General features: G+C 50.9%; 1 long non-coding RNA gene across 1 annotated transcript; it reads right to left on the bottom strand.

The window, feature by feature from the left end:
• Positions 1-7,751: 7,751 nt before the first annotated feature.
• Positions 7,752-8,438, bottom strand: LOC123287572 (uncharacterized). Its single transcript, XR_011505524.1, has 3 exons — positions 8,301-8,438; positions 7,966-8,057; positions 7,752-7,888 (listed from the first exon to the last, which is right to left on the bottom strand). It is a non-coding gene; the product is annotated as an uncharacterized lncRNA (long non-coding RNA).
• Positions 8,439-8,731: the final 293 nt, after the last annotated feature.

Here is an 8,731-nt window from a genome sequence, read left to right as displayed (position 1 = left end):
CTATCTAGGAAAAGGGGGTGCATTTATTTGTGCTTCTTCCTCTCAGCAGCGTTTCTTGGTTTTCAGTGTCTTGGTTTTCTGAGGTCTGAGACATTGTTTCTAAGATTTATTCCTAAGAATTTGATGATTTCTGGCACTAGTGTACTTGGAATGATATTTAAATTGTATTTCCAATTATTTGTTGCTTATATATAACATATTTGGTGACAGTTTTGTATATTAAACTTATATCCTATTAGTTTGTTTTGCTAAAAGATTTTTGCCTCTGTAGTCCCGAGTAATATTTGTCCCTAAATTTCTTTTTCTTTTTTCCATTTTATCGTTTTGTTTTAATTTAAGTTGAAATTTAACAAAACAAATTTGTCCGTTTCATCGAAGTTGACATAGAGTTGTTCATAGCATTCTCTCACTATCCTTTTAATGTCTGTAGTATCTGTGGTAGTAATCCCTTTTTCATTCCTAATACGGTGATTTTTGTTCTCTTTTTCTTTTTCTTTTGGTGAGGAAGATTGGCCCTCAGCTAACACCTGTTGCCAATCTCCCTCTTTTTTTTTCCTTCCCCAGAGCCCCAGTACATAGGTGTATATCCTAGTTGTAGGTTATTCTAGTTCTTCTCCATGGGCTGCAGCCACAGTATAGCCTGATGAGTGGTGAGTACTTCCGTGCCCAGAATTCGAACCAGTGAACGGGGAACCTCCGTAGCAGAACACATGAACTTCACCACTGGGTCCTGGGGCCGGCCCCCTATTTTTATCTTGATTAGTCAGCTTAGAGGTTTGTCAAGTTACCAAAGAACAAAGTTTTGCCTTGTTAATTTTCTCTGCTGCTGCCTGTTTTCTAGTTAGCTGATTTCTCATCTTTCTTTCCTTCCTTTAGCTTACTTTGTTCCTGCTCTTCTTCTTCTAGTTTCTTAAGGTGTAACTTACATCACTGATTTCAGATCTTTCTTCTTTTCTAATCCAAACACTTAAAGCTTTAAGTTTCCCTAAAAGCACTCCTTTAGCTGCATTCCACAAATTTTCATGTTGTATTATTGTTATCATTCAATTCTAAATGTTTTTGTACTTCTTTTGTGATTTTGTCTTTGACCCACGAATTATATAAAAGTGCGTTCATTTCCAGATATTTGGGGCTTCCTGTACTATATCCAAGTGGTGTAATTTCTAATTTCATTACATTATACTCAGACAATACACCCTGCATGATTTTTATACTTTTAAATTTATTAAGATGTGCCTTCTAGCACAGTACATTGCCCCATCTACCTTGTGCCCTCGAAAAGGTTTATTCTTCAATTGCTGGATGTCATGGTCTACAAAGGACAATTAGATCAAGATGGGTGATAACTCTTTTCCGGATTCTCTCTTCACTGATAGTTTTTTTAGTTCTATCAATTGCTGAGAGATGGACTCTAAATCTGTTTTGATTGTGGAATTGGAGGAGCAGGGGTCTTTCGTTTGTTTTGGTTTTGGTTGATATCTGACCACCGCGTGTGCGCAGCTTTGCCAGAGAGGAGTCTCGGCCGCTTGTTTCCCGGAAGGACCGAGCCCAAGAGGCTGTCAGCTTCCCCAGACGGACGCCGCGCCAGCAAGGCGGCTCCTGGGCCCAGGAAGCTGAGGGCTAATGTTGTCTTTGAACAGAATTGTAAAGAAAAAGACACGTTCCCTGGCCTTGGTCCTACCGAGGTCAACGTGTCAACGTGTCAGTAAACCGGTCCCAGGGAACGAGTCGACGACGACGACGACGACGACGACGGGCCTCCCGGCTTTCGTGTAGCTCCTCCATCAGGGCCTGGGGTCCCCTCTGCTCTCCAGATATCGACCCCCAGCCGACGATGCCCGCCCCGAGGCTGATCGAGGGACCCCAAGACAACCCTCTGCTGGGGCCAAAGTGCCCGCAGGAGGTGACTCATTTGGGACCTGCGAGGCGAGGCGAGGCGCGCGCACTGTGCTGCCAGTCCCCCCAGCCCTGCCCGGGGCAGACAGCCTTCTCGGAGCAGCACCAGGACAGCAAAGCCTGTTTGGGAGCTTATTGAGGCCGCGGATTCCGCTACGGAACTGCGCGCCAGGCGGGAGGCAGAGAATGATGACAAGCAGATACCGGAACCTCAGATTCCGGTGTGAAAAGGCGACACGTGACTTAATGACTCCAGGCCTTAGGAGCCAAGAACGGTGCTAAGGAAGTGGCTGCCCAAGCCAACTAGGATGAAAAGGAGGGATGGGGGCTGGGTACAGGGCAACTAGAAACTGACAGAAGGGGGTGGGGGCCGCCAGGCTGGAAACTGAGTGCGGGTGCGTTTTAGCCAGTTTCTGACAACGTGGCGGAGGAGTCCCGGCTGCGGGCGCGGGACCTGGGCGCCCGGGTGGGACCCGCCACGTTTGGGCTCCGGAAGTGAGTCGCAGGCCCGGCCCAGCGCTCGCAAGTCGCCGGCCCCCTCCCCGCCGGGTTCGTCTTTTCCCCTCTTTCTTCCAATTCTGCCCACTTTTCCTCCCTCTCTTGCCACTCGGGCTGCAACCCCGACTCAACCGTCCTTCCTCTCCGGCAATTGGGGTAGAGATGGCAATGAGGGCGGCAATGAGGGCGGCGTCAGCCGTTCCAACTGGGGTTTATGGAGACATCCCCGGTGGAGCCACCAGGGCCTTAACGTTTGCGTCGCGCTCTCTGGTTACAGAGCACGTTCCCCCACAGCTTTCCTCGCCGCAGCTGCACGGAGGGTCTGATCATCCGGGCCCTGGAAGGAAAGTGAGGCCCGATCTAGGAGGCCGGCCCCAGGACACCCAATCCTTCCGCAGGACCAGAATCCAGGCTTCTCAGAGATGGAGCCGGTCTTCCCAGGGCTGGAAGAGTCAGAGGAGGTCCCAGCCCAGGACCTTATATTTCTCGGCCTGCTTCCGAGAAATGAGGACAGGAATGGCGCTAACTCTCCCCTGCGCTGGCTCAGGGTGGGGTCTCCTGGGCCTGGCAGCCTGCTCCAAAGACTCGGCTTTCCCGGCCAGAGGCGAGCTCAAGTCCAAAATCTATCCCCGAAGAAGAGGAAGAAAAGCAGATATGCATGACTCAAAAGTTTACCAGCGCAAACCACAGACCCGACAAAGGACGGGTATCTTGACCACCTAAAGAAAACTACCATCCATCAATTTTAAAAAATCAAACTATGCTGTAGGAAACTGGACAAAGACATCAACAGAAATTGCATTAAAGGGAATATGTGGGTGGCAAATAAAGACAGGAAAAGATGTTCAACATCACTGGCCATTAGGGAGATGCAAATTAAAACCAAAATCAGAATGGATAAAATAAGAAGCAGCAATAACAGCAAACACTGGATTCATTCATTGCTGGAGGGAATGTAGACTGGTGCGCCACTCTCCACAGTGTATGGTCGTTGTTTCTTTTTTTTTTTTTTAACAAAACTAAACATGCAATTCTATGCCCAGAAAAGCCTGGGGCTGAGGATGCCTTTGGAAAGAATTATACAATGACAAAGTCAAGGTGGATTTTTTTTTTTTTTTTTTACCATCTCCTAATGAGACTAGCTTGTCAGTTAGCTGGTCCCAGGGAGGATGGTGCCTGAACTGAAACTAGACTCCTGGGTTCTTACCCACTGGCTCTCCTTTAAAACGGGGTCTCTCCTCCTCTTGAAGAATAGAGAACCTCCAGTAGAGGATTCTAGCTCCCTCACCTTGAATTCAGCCACCCACGCCCTGCCACTCTGCTTGCTCAAACGCTGCCCAAGAACTGATAACATGTGGAACAGATTGTAGCAGCTGGAACCCAGGAAGAGCATTGTGGGCAGAGGTAAATGAGTGCAGAGGGGTACAGGGAGTTGTTGGGAACCTGGAGCCATCTGGTGCGGAGGCTGTCCTGCAGTCCCCACCAGGCCAGTCCTGGAGCTGAAAGGGTGTGTCAAGAGGGCAAAGGCTCTGCAGGGCTCACCTGGGCTCTGTTGCAGAACAAGGGAGGGAGATGGGAGGTGAGAGGAAACCCTAGAGTACAGGGTGAATAGGGAATAAGTGTTCCAGTCATTCAACGCTTTGTCAGTCATGACAGGAGCCCAAAGAGTGGAAGGAAGAAGAGCAGGATGGGAAGGAGAGGGTCAAGGGTTGGGGATGGGGATGGAGAGACAGGGAACAAGGGAGTGAAGAGCTGGGGAGGATGATGGTGCCACTCTGAGAATCAGGTGCCTAGTTCCATCTTAGTAGGTTTGTAACCACGTTAGTGTGGGTGTCCCAGCAGGTGGAGGAGTCTTAGCTTGAGACCAGCCAAATCTGGGTTTCCAAAGATATTCCCAGGCCCCTCCACCACCACACCTAATAGGAATCCCCGGGTCTCTTCCCAATGACACTATCTTTCTTCCTCATTTCCCTTCCCCCTTCTTCTCCCTGCCTTTTCTCCTGGCCTTGAGCCCCATTTGCCCTGCCTCTCCTCTCTTTCTTACCCTCTGATAGTTCAAGAAAGAACAGAAATGCAGGCAGAAGTCAGATGTTTTCAGAATCTATTTGGTGATCTCTGGGGCTGTGTTTTAGGATGATAACGTTGTCCCAGGCTTCAAAGCATTTCCCCCTACATCTTTTCCTTAGGTATGTGAGAAAGGCCATCAGATCAACCCATTGCCCAAGGAAGGAAATTCAAACCCGGAATCCCGAAGATGCTTGTGCAAGATCACCCATTCCTTCAGATTAACCTCCCCAAACAGAGACTTGCACAGGCTCTAAGAATCAGACAAGACCTCAGGCCTTGGTCTTTGTTAGTCTGCCATTTGCTTATGAGATCAGGATGGGAAAGATTCAGACTCTTCATGCATTACAGGGTCATCTGTGATCCTTGGTGGGGATCTTCCTGTGATCCTACTTGTTCCTGCTGGGGGTCACCATGACTCCTGAATCAAACCCTGTAAAATAGGAAGAAAATCAGACATGAATGCATCTAAAATTTTCCTCTCATGAGCCCTTTTTTGGGAAGTACAGCAATGTGCTCCAGGAAAAGAAGGGAGTATACTGAAAAAGAGGAAGACTTGGATCTGGGAAACAAGGGCATCAACCCATGAGAAGGGAAAGGGAGTCACCAGGGAGAAGGGCAGGGAGAGGAGTCTACAGGACAGCTGGCAGTGGGCCCAGACAGGAGCAGGCTGGGCTGGGTGGGTGGGAACGCTGAGGGGAGGCTTCACCAAGAAAGGACCTAGACAACAACCATCATGAGTGTGAAGGGATTGAGAAAAGATTCACTTAACTGGGGGAGCGTTGGGGGATAAATTTATGAAATTAGAAGATCATGGAAAGTAAGAAAATGAAAACATCAGGCAATTTTTAAACCCCTCAAAAACATCAATATGTCCAGAAAGGACAATTAAGGAAGTTTAGCATGTAGCTCAGACCTGAGGAACATTCCCATAAGTGAATAATTGTAACTCTGTCTCCTGGTCCAGTTAAAACAACCATATACCTACACTAGGAGGATGAGATTGCATTTGTTGGGGGGCAGGATAGGAACTGCGGGAGGAAGCGATTTTGGAATGTCAAAGATAATGTCTAAAAGTGAAAAATCAAAAGCACGAATGTATGCTATCAAGAGACATGGAGGTAAAGAACAAAACATAAGCTAAAAGGGTTGAAAGTGGTTGTTTACCAGAAAGGGGACAGATGGGAATGGTTGAGGGGAACGGAGGGGAGACATGGTGTTCTGTAACAGGTAAGTTAAAGAGGGGGAAGCAGGCAGGCAGCCTTCCTCAGGTTTCCAAGAAGTCTGTGGGTTCCTGAAACCCTTTTCTCTGAACCAGCGCAGGATTGGCCCTGGGGATGAGGTCCCCAGCACCCAGTGCTATCAAGGGCACCGAGGCTGCTGTAATGTGGAGGGAGGAAAGAGGAGTCCTCCACCCTTTGACCTGAGCCAGGAGGCATTCTGTAGTCTCCCTCTCGGCTCCTTTCTGGGGTCAAATGACAAATTGCCTCTAAATTCATTCACTTGAATAAAATTCCTCCCCTTACTTCCTATACCCCTCACCACCGCCATTTCATCGAACTGTTGTTCTGCACATTGTTCATGGATTCCTTTTTGCCAGCCAGAGAGAGAGGGTAGAAGGCGAGCTCACCCAGCACAGCCAGAAGGAGGCAGCTCCAAGGACACCCGCAGTGACCAGAGCCCACCCCAACCCAGGGCTGGAGGTGCTCAGTGAGATTCTCAGCTGCGAGGGAGATATCTCCTGTGGGTCGAAAGAAAAAATTAGAATTGAGAAGCTATTCCTTATTTGACAGAGAGTGCCAACACAATGGGAAAGCATAGATAAAAGCCAGAGATTCTCACCACAGAAGATGGAAGCATGCGGGGCAGGGGAGGACAAGGAAGAAGGTTGTGATCAGGGAGGGGCACTCAGGACTCCTGGGCCCTGGCCAGGCTTATAACTCTTGACCAAGAGAAGGATACTTTGGGGTTCAGTATAATTACTAAACGAGGGTCACATATATGTTCTAAGGACCTTGATGCATGTAGATCATATTTTACAATTGAAAATAATGAAATAAGAAAGGAAACTTCAAAAATAACAAGCCGGGGTGTTGTAGAATCACCAGTCAGCCCCGAGTCCTGCATTTTCAACCCTACTCAGGTACTGGCCCTGTGACCCCATCCATGCCTGACCCTCCCACCCTGCAGTTTCCTCTCCTGTAAGGAGATGCTGAGGTTGTCAGGACAAGTGGTGAAGGACAGAAGGACCCAAGCTGAAGCCCAGTCAGTCACCTGTACTTACAGATGGGAGAACCCAGCTTAGCCTGAAAGGGCACTAAAATGGGGGAAAAAAGAAAGTTCCCACCCCAGCTCAGGTTTTCCTGCCTCCTGATGCCCCAGGGCTGAGGGCTGAGCCCAGTCGGGTTTTGATCATGAGCCTCCTTCTAGCTCTGGGACCCGGACTTTCCCCCTCCTCCCTCGAGACCCCCAGATCGACGTACCAGGTTCAGGTTCATCTTGGGCACTGCTCCCTCCGACATGGTGAAATCTGTGGTCCAGCCGCTGCTGACAATCTGGTGCAGCCTCCTCTGGAGAGCGCGCACCGGGCCCCTTGCTGAGAGCTGGGACTAAGGGAGCAAGCCAGCTGAGACTGAGACCTCAGAAAGTTTCTCTCACAAATCGTGCCGGGGTGGTATGATTACGTACCAATGACACAACCACATGCAAAACTCAACCACTGTAATGCTTGCTGTTAAGTCTTTCCTGTCTTAAATTTGAAACCACTGTCTTGGTTGCTTGCGGTTGAGGTTTGCGGAATGCTAAAAAGCACACAAAGCTTTGACTGATACAAGATTCCAGGGGTCTTGCGGCAAGCGCTGGGTCAGGGCCCACCTCATCCACCCCCACTCCCCCTCACCCCCCCTACCCCCCCACCGCCCGCAACAGGGCTCTCCATCTCCTTCCCTCCCCCGCGGGGCGAGGCTGCCACAGGAGCAACGTTTCCCTCAAACCTGGGATATTCAATTCTGGCTCCAAATCCGAGCTGCCACTGGAACAAGCCTTCACAATGAGCCAGACCAGGCTGACCGGGAAGAGGGGTCCGAATTGGGCGAAACCAGCGGGATTCTGCCCCAGAGCGGAGCACTCGGGGCCGCGGAAGCTCAGTCAGAAGGAAAGGGCTGGACCATGTGGGGTATAACCAGCGGGTGGGACCCTTGGTTCCTCAGGACGCCGGCTACCCTCCCCCCATAGCTTGGGGCGGGACAGGCCCCATCGCGCGCTGCGGGACCGGATCTGCGTTCAGCGGGTTTGGGAACCGCTCTCCCTTTGAGGACTCAGCCGGCTTCCCCGGATGCTCAGCGCTGGGACCCGGGAAGAGGAGGGCAGGTGGCCTCTGGCAGCAGGCTCCAGCCTCCCGATTTCTCTCTCTGATCATCTGATCACCTGGCTTTTCAAAATAGTGAAAGTGAATAGTGAAATCTCCGCCTCCCTCCATCCCCCACTCCCACCCCGTTCCCCCTTTACCGGAGAGGGAGACCCTCTCTGGGCTGGCGGCCTCGGGGTGTAGAGGGAGCCCCGAGCTGAAGCTCCTTGCAGACACGCCTCAGAAGTCACTGCTGTTTGGCAGGAAACTCTTCAAGATGATCTCAGAATCCAGAAGTTGGATTCATGGCGGGGAGGGGTGTGCACCCCTTCCACTCCTCCTACCCATCCCCCCCACCCCCTACCCCACACTCCCCCACCCCCAATCCCCACCCCCCCACCCCCCCACCCCCCAACCCCGCCAGCTCTCAGAGAAGAGCCTGGCCGGAGTCCAGGGACCCAGGACTAGTTCTTTGAATGGTAATCAAAAAACGTACTTGTGGGCTGATGAGATTGGACCTGACGAACTGGGAAATGGGACCGCAGGGGTGGGATCCAGGAGGGTGGGAAGCCTGCCTCGACTGCACAGAGGGCGAGTAGGCGATGGGCGTCACGGGAACCGAAACGCCGGCGTCCATTTGGAGACTTGGAGGCGCAGTCAGTTGTATTTCGTACCTGCCCGTCCGAGGGTCGAGGGTCGACAGCTCTGTGCTCAACGAGCTGGGGACGCTCAGAGAGGGAGAGAGAGAGAGAGAGAGAGAGCTGAGCCCGAGACACTTTAACGCACAGGTCCGACCGCCCCTGTGCCCAGGCATGCAAGCCTGCGAGCGATGGTGTCTTCGAAAGAGTGATACAAAGATAAAGTCAAACTAATTTCTGCTTTCCCTTAGTGAGTGCAGCCGATCAATCAACCGGTCCCAAGGGAGAC

The sequence above is a fragment of the Equus asinus genome, chromosome 8 (assembly GCF_041296235.1).
Source record: "Equus asinus isolate D_3611 breed Donkey chromosome 8, EquAss-T2T_v2, whole genome shotgun sequence".
Lineage (NCBI taxonomy): Eukaryota > Metazoa > Chordata > Mammalia > Perissodactyla > Equidae > Equus > Equus asinus.
Note: the sequence above shows the minus strand (reverse complement) of the source record. Positions and strands in the feature narration are given on the sequence as shown.